This window comes from Diadema setosum, chromosome 14 (assembly GCF_964275005.1).
Source record: "Diadema setosum chromosome 14, eeDiaSeto1, whole genome shotgun sequence".
Taxonomy (NCBI): domain Eukaryota; kingdom Metazoa; phylum Echinodermata; class Echinoidea; order Diadematoida; family Diadematidae; genus Diadema; species Diadema setosum.
The window spans coordinates 21,342,239-21,353,426 of record NC_092698.1 but is presented as its reverse complement, the minus strand read 5'-3'; the positions used below and the strand labels follow the sequence as shown (position 1 = coordinate 21,353,426).

Here is an 11,188-nt window from a genome sequence, read left to right as displayed (position 1 = left end):
TAAGTCACCCCTGTCATGATGAATAGACTAGTCCCGCTGGGACATACCAGTGATGTCAAACTGTATGCTTCACTTATGGCCAATCAGCTGTGAGACTGTGCAGTCACTGCTCTAGGCTTGCATACTAGTCAGCTGATTGGACAACTGTATATTTCCAGCTGGCCAATGGCAGAGCACTGATCAGTCAGCAGTGCTTAGTGTGTAGTGTGTGTTGTGTGTGTGTTGCGTGTGTTTCAATGTGTGTGTATTCATCGAGTCTCACCATGTGGGTAGTTAGGACTGGGAGGGATCGTGGTGTTCGCGTTGTGTATTCCATGTAAATTGTGTGGTTTAGCATGTGGATATAGCGATGAGAAGTGTAGGCACGGAGTATTGTACACTGCCAAGTCAGCCAGGGTGTGTGGATACGGACATGTAGTTGTGCATCTACCATACCCCTGAAAAGTGCGGGGGAGACCTATTACATGTGGAATGTAATGTATCCTGGCTACGCACAATATTGTGGAATCACACATTTTATACTCGTAGCCCCAATTTTTTCTCCAGAAACAAGAAGAACTGAACTGTGCTCCCGTGGCATACGCACAGCTTTCTTGTCAATGTCATGGATCTTTGCTCCCGATGTTCTGATGCTCATTCCTGTGTGAATGAATATTTTGTTGCATTCTGTGCTTGACAGTTATCAATATTACACACTTCTATCAAAACTCTGGTGGAACTAATCTCTATTTGTTTGCATCTGATAATGGTTTGATTGAAGTTAACCCTGAAGGAGCTCTTTATTGCATCTTGTCAAAAGAACTGCAGAGGAAGGGAAGAGTTTGTATATTCAGGCTTAATTCATTGCTGTTCTGATGTGTGCACTTCAGTTATTCTGATGGACACTGATGGACAGACAGACTGACATACAAACAAGAAGGGACATTCTCTTTGGATATATCACTGCCATATTCGTCTGATCACCTTCTGCTCTATTGTGCAAGGCAAATAATTCTAGCAGCACACCATACTAAAAGGATAACTATTATGTTGAGCTTACATTTGGATACTACATGTATTTCCAGGAATATTCAAACAGCCCAGTGAAGAGATATCCACAAATCGAAGGATGGAACACAAATCAAACATCTAAATTCGGAAGGTGCTCCACAGCATTCGTGTCTCTTGAGTGAAAATTTTTGAAAAAGAAGCAAACACATTTTTTTGAAGTTTTATTTTATGCACAAATTGGGATTTATCATCATTTGTCAGCAGCCATGGCAAGCCAATATGGATTATTACTTTGTGTCATCATATGCCTCTGTGTCTGCCTTATGTGTGCGGCCAGCGGAATGCACGGACCCAAGGATAGCTGTGACCGGCCGCTGTTCCACAGATACACCTATGAAGGTATGCACCTTCCCCCTCCTCCACCCCCCCCCCCCCCAACCTCCAAATTCTTTTTGAATTTAGGGAGCACCTCCAACTTCAAGATTTCAACTTGCCCCTTCATGTCTGTTAATGTCGCAGAGTTCAGTGTCGAACGCCTCAAGAGTTTAGGTGTCTGGCCCACCATGGATCAACCTGGTCGTGCTGTTAGGCCTCCCAGCCCCATGGTCCTCATGACCGTTGATTCCACCCTGGTTTTTGTGGCTGGGTCGTGGTATACTGCTGCTGGAGTTAACATTTGATACGGTGAAAGGCAGTCACGGATATGCATGCACAGTAGATATATTGTGCATAGTTGGGGTACAATTGTCCATGATACATCCAGTAGTATTGTGCATACCTGGTACATCTCTATGAATTCATGCTTTGTCAGTTTATTATGGGAACTCGCAGAGATTGTGACTGTGTGAATTGTGGAACTGAGATTATGACAGCTGATTATGATGAGCGTATAGAGGGAGGTGGGTTCGTGAAGGGCAGGGAGGGCTTTGATCCTAGGAACATATACCATTACCCACAGTTAATAGGCTAGTCTTTTTTTGACTCACTTATTTTGATAAATGCTCAGAGACCTTGCAGAATAAGGTATGAAGTGTTATTTGAGAACAGTGATATTATGATTCTTTTTTCTTTTTTTTTTCTTTTTTTTGGGGGGGGGGGGATTCTCTCTTTGAACCTATACTGGATTAGAAGCTAAGCAAATGTGGCTTCACAAATTAATGTCTTCATGTGCTTTGTGATTGAGTTCTGCTGTGGGTTCATGGCTTGCATTTATGAGGGTTTGAACATGGATAATAAAGAGTAATCCCCACATTGACTGTGAATGTCTGTGAAGTGTTGGCAAGTAGTGCCTTACTGATTCTGAGATTCCTGTCTGTCCAGAATTTTATTTGAGCTATGTTTTTTCTTTGTACATCTTACTCCTTTTTTTGCCCTACTACCCTCTCTGTATCTGTATCTCTTACTTATCTATCTATCTATCTATCTATCTATCTATCTATCTATCTATCTATCTATCTATCTATATATCTATCTATCTATCTATATATCTTTCTAGATCTCTATATCTCTATATATCTATATCTCGTATCTATCTATCTATCTATCTAGATCTCTATATATCTACAGTACATATGTATATCTCTATCTATTCATCTCTCTCTCTCCATCTATTTCTCTATATCTCTTCTGCTGTTACCATCTTGGTGGATGCTGAGCCCACAGCATTTATTTGGGTATATCATCCTCTAAAAAGCTGGTATCGTTTCTTTCGCCTGCCATCTGCAAGCAGGCTGCTGAAGCGGGACTGCAGGTGCAAGTGGGGACTTTATTGAATAACCTTGATATGATTTGCAACCCCAATGATAATGGCACACATAAAGCAGAAGAAAAAAAAAATCTCTCTTTTCAAATATCATACCCAAAACCCAATACTTGGTTGGAACAATGCCAGATGTGTGTGAGAAGGTAGGGTAGAAAGATAAAGGGGCTTTATTTTACCCCCTTTTTTTTGTAAGGGGGTACATTGTGAGAACAGTCACAATGTGAATTACTCGGTGAATCTAAAAATTGAACAAAACACATTTGTTCAACCTGTGCAACCTGTAAGGTAAGCACACATGTATCATATCTCTTTCTTCAGTGACTCGGGCTACTGTGCGATCTAAAAAATATTGACCTAAATCCCAATATCTTTTGACACCTTATTCTTCACAAGCTTGAATTGTGTTGAGGGGGCCATCAATTACAGATGGCAGAGTGAAAGGGTAAAAATGTGATGTTTATTGTATCTGGAAGCAATTTGGCTCTCTATTTTCAAAACTAATGCTATATCTCGCATTCTTATCGTATGAGGGATTATAGAGCTGTTGCCAAGGTGTGCACACACAGTTTTTGTCCGCTTCTTTCGTCTTGTCCTTCAAAGTGGCAATTTACCATCCGACTTTTTCAGAGATGGATTTTAGGTTAAGAGGGCAAACTCATTTGCCCACCCCCCACCTCCTTTGCTGTGAAAATATTTAATCCTTGCTGCTAGAATGAGTGCTACTGTAATAGGCTATGGATCAAACTATATTTTCAGAGAAGGGAAAATTTTCTGATATGATGTCATGATGATAGCATCTGTTTGGCTTTGGATACCTCATGAAAAGCTGTGCTGTAAGATGTTAAAGGTGTGTGCAGATAACATCGGCAGAGGCTATGTTAAAGTGCATGTACCTGCGAGTCAGAAATCAGGTTCTTCTCAGTCATATTGACTGAAATAAAATGCTCTTTAATCTCTCTTTTTTTCTCTTATCTCTCTCAAGATTGAGTAAGTCAAATGCTATGGTAGCTTCCAATCAATCAACATCCAACATTTTTGGCTTATCTTTCATCTTTAAGTTTGATGTACAATGGTGGAGCTTGGCATGTTAGAATCAATGCAAGGATCTCTCTGTTGCTGTACCAAGAACTTCTTTGAGTATCTTGTGGCAAGCAGAAAACATGATTATGGAATTCTGTGAAGAGAGTGAATCTCAATGTAGGTCAAGCTTTCTGTAACTTTTCACAGCTGGGCCTTTAATTTCTTTGCTGTTTGTACAGATTTCATTCCTTTATTTGTGCAGTTCATTGTTTCAGTGATGTTTGTGATTCTGAAACAACTACAGTAAGAGTTGATATAAGTGTCACCAATATACCAGCAAATTAATTTCTGTGAAATGCTCTGCAATGTACTGCATTTTGTGCAGAAAAATTAATGGTTATTTGTCGAAGTTTTGTCCTTGTAAAAACTCATGATCATGTATCTCCCTGTAGTTAGAAATTTTAAGAGACTTGTATTGTTGTATTTGGAAAGTGAAAGAGCAATAGATACTGCTTTCATCATGGTGATTGTCTTGTATCATAATAACTGCACCTAGCCAGCAGATTTTTGTTCAGATGTTGCGGGATATTTTCCCCCTTTTGTATATAATAAGAGAGCAATTTCCTGAGGAATGCTACATGTCTGAAGGCTTTCTACATTTTTTTTTTTCTGTGAACTGCACACTGCCCGACATACAAATCAACTATAGCTGTTCCAAAATTCTGTGGTGATTTCTTATATCTACCAACAGTCCATCAGAAGTCGGTCTTTCCAGAAAAGTAGGTCTGTGGCAAGCAAAGGTATTTCATTGAGAGAGAGAGAGAGAGATAAGGATATGTAATGGATACAGGACTCCATTTCTATAGTTGGCAGGCAGCATGAAGTGGTATTGGGAGTCTTCAGGAGTGCCCGCTTACGTTGGTAGTGTATATGATACTACCTGACTGGCTGCCCCTCCTTGACTGGGTCACGGTTTGTTCTTTCTTCCCCTCCAGAGTATCCCCCCTCAGGAGCGACCAACCGGCCAGATCCATGGCCAGGGGATTTAGCTTCTCTGGCCAGTGAAGCTGCTCCCTCTCTCTCCCTCTCCCTGTGAAACCGCTGGTGGAACCGCCGTTTACTATACCGATTGTTTGCACTCCAGCATAAATCCAGCGGTGCAGGGTACGCTCTCCCTGGTGGCGCGATGGGGTTGGCTTGGCTGGGCCACAACAGCGGCACCTCTTCATGCCAGTATCCGGTGGCATTCAGTTTACCCAGAAGTTGACTGGAGGTGACTTGCTGTCACTTGGACGGGCAAGGTGTTTTCTCTCACCCCAGTAGAAGTGGGTCAATGTTATGGGTGCGAAGATGCTGTGCATGAAGAACGAAATGCCTCGCACCCATTGAAATCAATATCTTACCATTAACGCCATTCTCTTTTGAACTTGTTGTAAGCCTCCCTCAAGCACCTGCACTTCTGTCAGCCAGAGGAGAGAGAATGATAACAAAATAACTTAGCTGGTTTTTACTTGGTCCTTGCAAAAAAACAAAAACAAAACAAAACAAAACAAAACAATGACTGCTAGCTCCCTACATTTTAGTCTCTTTTTTTTCTAATTGTTCTGTCAATGTGATAGAATTGATTATTCAACTTCAAGTCTGAAACTGTAAAGTGATAATTTGGTCGCGATAATGTTTTGTTTTTCTTTCATTTGAAATTCATGTAGGGCCTATAGATGGAATTATAACAAAATAAAATTAGAGATAGAAGGGGCCAGCATGATTGAAATACATAGATTTTGCCACATTTTGCCACATAGGCCTTTGCCACCACTTCACATAAAAAAAAAAAGAAAAAATCACTCACTTGCAAATGAAGCCTTTTCAATCTCTAGATTCGGCATGCCTGAATAATGACCGAAGAGCGACCCCGGCACTGTTGTGTGTGGAGCTAGTGTGGTGACATATTATGGGATGTTAAAAATGGTTGATTATGGGATGTTAAAAATTGTTGGTCTTTGAATGTTGGTCACAAACACCAGGTGATGCAAATATTAGTGAAAGTTTATAAAAGAAATCAAGCTAGACAGATTTTGGCATTGCAATGTGTATTGCCAGAGTTCACAATTTATTTCTTTCTGTCCACACACAACAATCATCTGCTTTTACATTGCATTGCAGGATCGATTTTAGAAGCTGTTGATTTCAGGTGTGCGTACAAACAGGCCCGCTGGGTTGAACCCAGGGGGATAGCCCCATGATTAAAGTTGACTCAGATCCACACCTTTATGCCCATCCCTTCTATGTCTTGACTTTTTGTTTTCTGTCCTACCCTTTCTAGGTAGATTTGTGGTTCCAACCACCACAGGCTGGCAAACAACAACTGCTACAGGGTAAGGTTAGGGGGTGCAACCTCAACACCGCACCCATCCACCAAATCACCCCCCTCCCCCTTGTCCCAGCTCTTCTCTTCCCATTCATTCATGTTCTACTCAGTGTGTTTTATGGGAGATAAGGATTACCCGTTAAGTCTACCTCACCTGTATGACTGTCCCCTGCTGGGATACTTGATGTGAGAATTAAAACTTGATTGTCTTCCCCAAGAGGAGCTTTCATAGTGCTTGGTATTGTTGAATGCATCTTTGTATTGAGAGTCATCATGTGGGTGCTAATGACATCGTTTAGTGATGAAAAGTTTATAGAGGATTACCTATGGAAGATGGGAACAAAGGGTCGTTCATGTTCAATTTAAGAAACACTTGGAAGGGAAAACTTGCAGCTGCATATTTTGTGTTTTGACGCAGAGGAAAGTTGGGGGCTTTCCTACATTTTGAGACAAGGACAAAGAAAAAATCTCATTTACATCTCTTTCAGGCTTTGTAGCTATTCCCGACTATCTAAAACATTAATTATAGGGTCATTTTGAGTCTGACATAATTTCAGCGATTATTTCAGTGAGATGACATATCTGTAAATAAGATATTAAACATCTGCTTTAGACAGTGCAACAAATTTAGGGGTGCAGATTTCAAGCGTTGAGCGGGATGGAACCGAGAGATGGGACATACGGTAGTAAGGCTTATCGGGCATGAAGAGAACATCATCGTGGGATAAGCTCTCCATCCGCTGTGAAGGACAGACACGTTTCATTCTCAAAATCTGCCCTTCAGTCCAGATAAGCTACTTTTTTTTTTTGTACAAGTGAACTGAAGGGTTTCCGTTTAATCGCATCATGTCATGTGTGCTTGGATCAAATGCCCCTCAATGCTCTCCAGCTTAGAATAATAGTTCATTCATTGCACTAATGTATGAGTGCCTTATTTTATCATAATCCGATATATCAATCTGCTGCCAAAGTGAGTCCCGAGGTTAAGGCCCTTGTACAGTTTAGATAACAAAAAGTTTTACTTAAAGAAGAAAGAAGGCAAGGCAGATCGAGGTTTGTTGTAGTTGTCGGATATGCAAAGTTTGTCATCCTTTTCACTGCAGGAACATGCAAAACAGAAGAACTCACACAGGTCGTGTAAAAAGAAAACAAACCTAAGCCTAAATTGCCTTGGGTAATAGAAAGTTTAGATAAATGACATAGGCTGAATTTTGTTTTAATTGATGTCCTCACAGAGTTGCTTGCTTTCTATGAGTATGTGGCCCTGCATGATTATGTAGAATAAGAGATAGTGTGTAGTGCATGAAAGATGAAAGAGAGACAAAAGCACTAATTCTGGAGAACTCTGAGGGATGAGAACCCTTCCTCTATGAAAGTTCAGTGTAATATCATCAACTCTACAAGCGACTCAAAGAAGTGTATCATGACTAGATCTCTAGCCCCTCTAAGAATTCTCCAGGACTGTAACTATGACTCATGTGCAGCATGCATGAGCCTTATACAACGTCTCTCTTTCTCCGCTCATGCACTCCCAAGATGAACTTCAAACTGGCCAGCCGCTAAAACCCTCCTAACCTGTGTCAACAATGGACTTGACCAGTTTATGGGCTCCATAAAAGTTTTGGAAAAAAAAATCCCTAGTGAAGAAGTGGCTGTAGTGTTGCAGCTGCTAGCCCCTAGTCAGCTGTCTTATAAAGCACCTTATAATCTCTGTTTTAGGGCAGTGAGTATTTTCTTTTCTCTTTTTGTTCGGCCACTTTTTAAGTTTTATGGACTGGCCCCACTATTGTCCTCATCCACACCCAGATCAAGGTTCAAACAGCCAAGTGGCAAGGAGCTGAATTTGTGCTGGACAATGGTCAAGCAAAAAAAGCTGTTGGGTCCCTTCATTTTCTGGAGCTGCAATCAATGCAGTTTTAATTGACTGCCCTGAGATCAAATTTGAGTAGATTATATATTGTTGTTTACCACGAACATTGTATGCTGTTGTTGAGGCCCACTTTCTTCAATGAAGGCAGGAAGAACTCATGGAGGGAAAAAAAAGTAGTCTTTAAAGAATGCTGCTTAAAAATGTTAACATATTAGTGAGAGAATAGACAGCATTCCTATTTTGGATGTATTGATTGTGACATATATATGTGAAATGTATTAGGGCAAATAAAAGATATCTCCATTTATCCAAATTCAACAATGATATGAACTTTTCTCATTGCCCAAGGAGCAGGAGAGAGTAGCTTTGTCATTGTCATCCTTACATGACAGCAAACTCTCTAGGTCCTATTCTAAACATTATTTGTGGAAAAAATATAAGTGGAAATGATGTAATTAAGTGAACAAAGATTATGCTAGTGAATTTGCAAAATTGTATCAGGAAATCTTTCAAGGGCTAGCAAAAGGAAGTGAATTTCAGCATGAGTCATAAGACATTGTATCGTCTTGAATGAGGAAAAGGGATTTTTATGTGTGATAAAGAAACTGAATTTTGGAGAAGGTTACAGCATGTGTGGCTCACTGAGATTGTTCTCAATGAAGCTCTGAATTGACACACGAGTAACCATTGGCATGACAGAGTGAAATTCTTCCCGCTGCAAAGGTACTGCACGGTGTGTGGCAGACAGCTCAAGATGCTCAAAAGTCAGATAAATCCCGAGTCCAATCTCAACGTGTTTCTTCCGGGATGAGAAATCAGAACATAGTTCATCACGATGAGTCTTAAAAAGTTATTCTTGGTCGCTGTTCTTGGGATGGCACGTATTCACCCGGTGTCTACATGTACTACTATGTGCAGCCTTTGCACAATGAGTGAATATCACACGGCACTCTCTCCCAATAGGAGTTTTCTATTACATTGTTCAATTTCCTCACCATTAGTGGAGGCTCGCCGTGCCTGCCCTTGAGGCAGCTATCGTTCGGGCTCTGAGTGGTTTGGAGAGGAGGCCAGAGAAGAAAGCAAGTCATCGGAATTGCCATGTGACCCGGGTGTCGTGTCGGGGTGTGCGGCATTGAAACAGTCTACCGGTGTGTTTCTATTTGAATTCTCTCCCCCCAAAGAAGAGAAGGGCAACGAAATTTGGTTCAGGATCACTCAATGGGTGGCTTGCTGTTTCTCTTTTGTTGTTGTCATTTTTTTGCTTCCAAGTATCACGATTGGACTTGTAGAAGTGAGCCTCAGTATAAAGAAAGTGAGCTTGAAGTAGGATGTGTTAAAAGAGAAAAAGCAAAGAAGGGGGCTGAAAGATAGAGGGATGTAATGTGTCCTGTTACTGATGTTTCTTCATTGTTTTGCTATTTGTGTTGTGGTAAAGGGGGTGTGGAGGGACTTTTAATTGGGGCGTTTCATGTTACCTCCCACTAATTGACGTATGCTCATTGACACCAATGCCAGTGGTGTCATCTAAAGGAAGATTAATTCGGCGGGAAGGGTATACCATGGTTAATCCGTATTAATGTGTTTTCCATAGAAAAGCAATGCATCTATAGTTTCCACTAGACTGTCATTAACCTTCTGGCAATCATAGACGAAGGTAGATTTGGCAATTTTGAACACAACAGAGCCTGGTCTTCACAATATCAATTCAGTTTCAACTTCTCTGGAGCCAACAAAGGTGAACTGGCAAAAGTTTGAGGGGGGGGGGGGAGTTGGTTGTTGGAGGAGAATTCACTTGTATTAGGCCCTCTCAGTGGCATGCAATTGTGAACGACCATGCCATCAATTCACATGTAAACAGGTATGTTTGTTTGCCGAGAATTCTGTCCCAATATGAATGATGACGGAGAGTTAGTCAGGACTAGAGAGAAGTAAAAAGTATAATGGGAAAACACTTATGAGAAGGCACTACGACATTCTCCCAAAAGTTTTACTTGCGCAGGCAGCCACCATAGCTCCTGCTCCATTTTCAGGCTCTTTACTCACGGGTTTGGGTTTGGGGCAAAGAAAATGTTGGAGGAATAAAATGTTTACAGAATCATGCACGCAATGAGGTTGGGTGACTTCAACTGTGGGGGGGGGGGGAACAAACCAAAACGAAAACACAAAAACAGTCCGTTTGGCACGTCGCAGGATGTTTGAACCACTCAGTGCTGTCTTTCAGGCCATTTCCAGGAGAGAAAGCACACATCCTGTATTCCCCCAACCGACATCCTGTTTCAAGGACAACATCACCCACTGACTTTGAAGGAGAGAGAAAGGGTGAGATGGCAGCATCACATTTTATGAACTCTGCCATTACTGCACGCAGGCTCACTTAAAAATCGCATGAGCTGTCCATGGTATTTGAAAGTAGTTGTTGGTAAGAGGGTTACTTTATCAGCAGGGATGCTGAGTGTTTGGAAATAGAAGATGGAAATGTACATCAATACTGATTTCTTGTCTCTAATGTTGTGAGATGTGCCAATAATGAGGTTTATCCAGAGGGGTGAAAAACAACAACAAAAAGGTGAGATAGTCAGTTGGATGTGATGATTTTGTGCAGAAAGCAAGTGTAGTTAGAAACAGCTCTCAGTGAATATAGCCATTCAGGCCCGAATTCACGAAGGTGGTACAAACAAAACCATGGTTTAAACCATGGACAAAAACCATGGAGCGCCAAGTGTCGCACGGAATATTTCGTTACGAAATTGGTCATTTCGTCGATAAAATGACAGGTTTCGTTAACGAAATTATCATTCCGTGGACGAAATGTTCATTTAGTTACAAAATGTTGTCATTTTGTTACAAAATAAGAATTTCATCGACGAAATGACTGATTTCGTGACGAAATATTCCATGCGACACTTGGCACTCCATGGTTTTTGTCCATGGTTTAAACCATGGTTTTGTTTGTACCACCTTCATGAATTCGGGCCTCAGTGTCCATAACCTATTGAGAATTATTTGCTTATACCCAGCCAGCAAGTGCTAATTAATGATACATGGCCAAATTCATAATAACATATGATACTTTATGAATCACAATGATATGAAAAATTAATATTCATGATTAAGTCTCATGACACTTCTGTCCCCCTGTACCTCATGGAAATCAAAGTGATATAATTTGTAATCATTC

General features: G+C 40.9%; 1 long non-coding RNA gene across 1 annotated transcript in view; it reads left to right on the top strand.

Moving 5' to 3' along the window:
• The first annotated feature begins 502 nt into the window (after nt 1-502).
• The window catches only part of LOC140238157 (uncharacterized), a 90,275-nt gene continuing 79,589 nt past the window's right edge, over nt 503-11,188 (top strand). Inside the window, exon 1 of the long non-coding RNA XR_011901889.1 lies at nt 503-1,389. This is a non-coding gene — a long non-coding RNA (uncharacterized lncRNA). The remainder of the gene's footprint in view (nt 1,390-11,188) is intronic.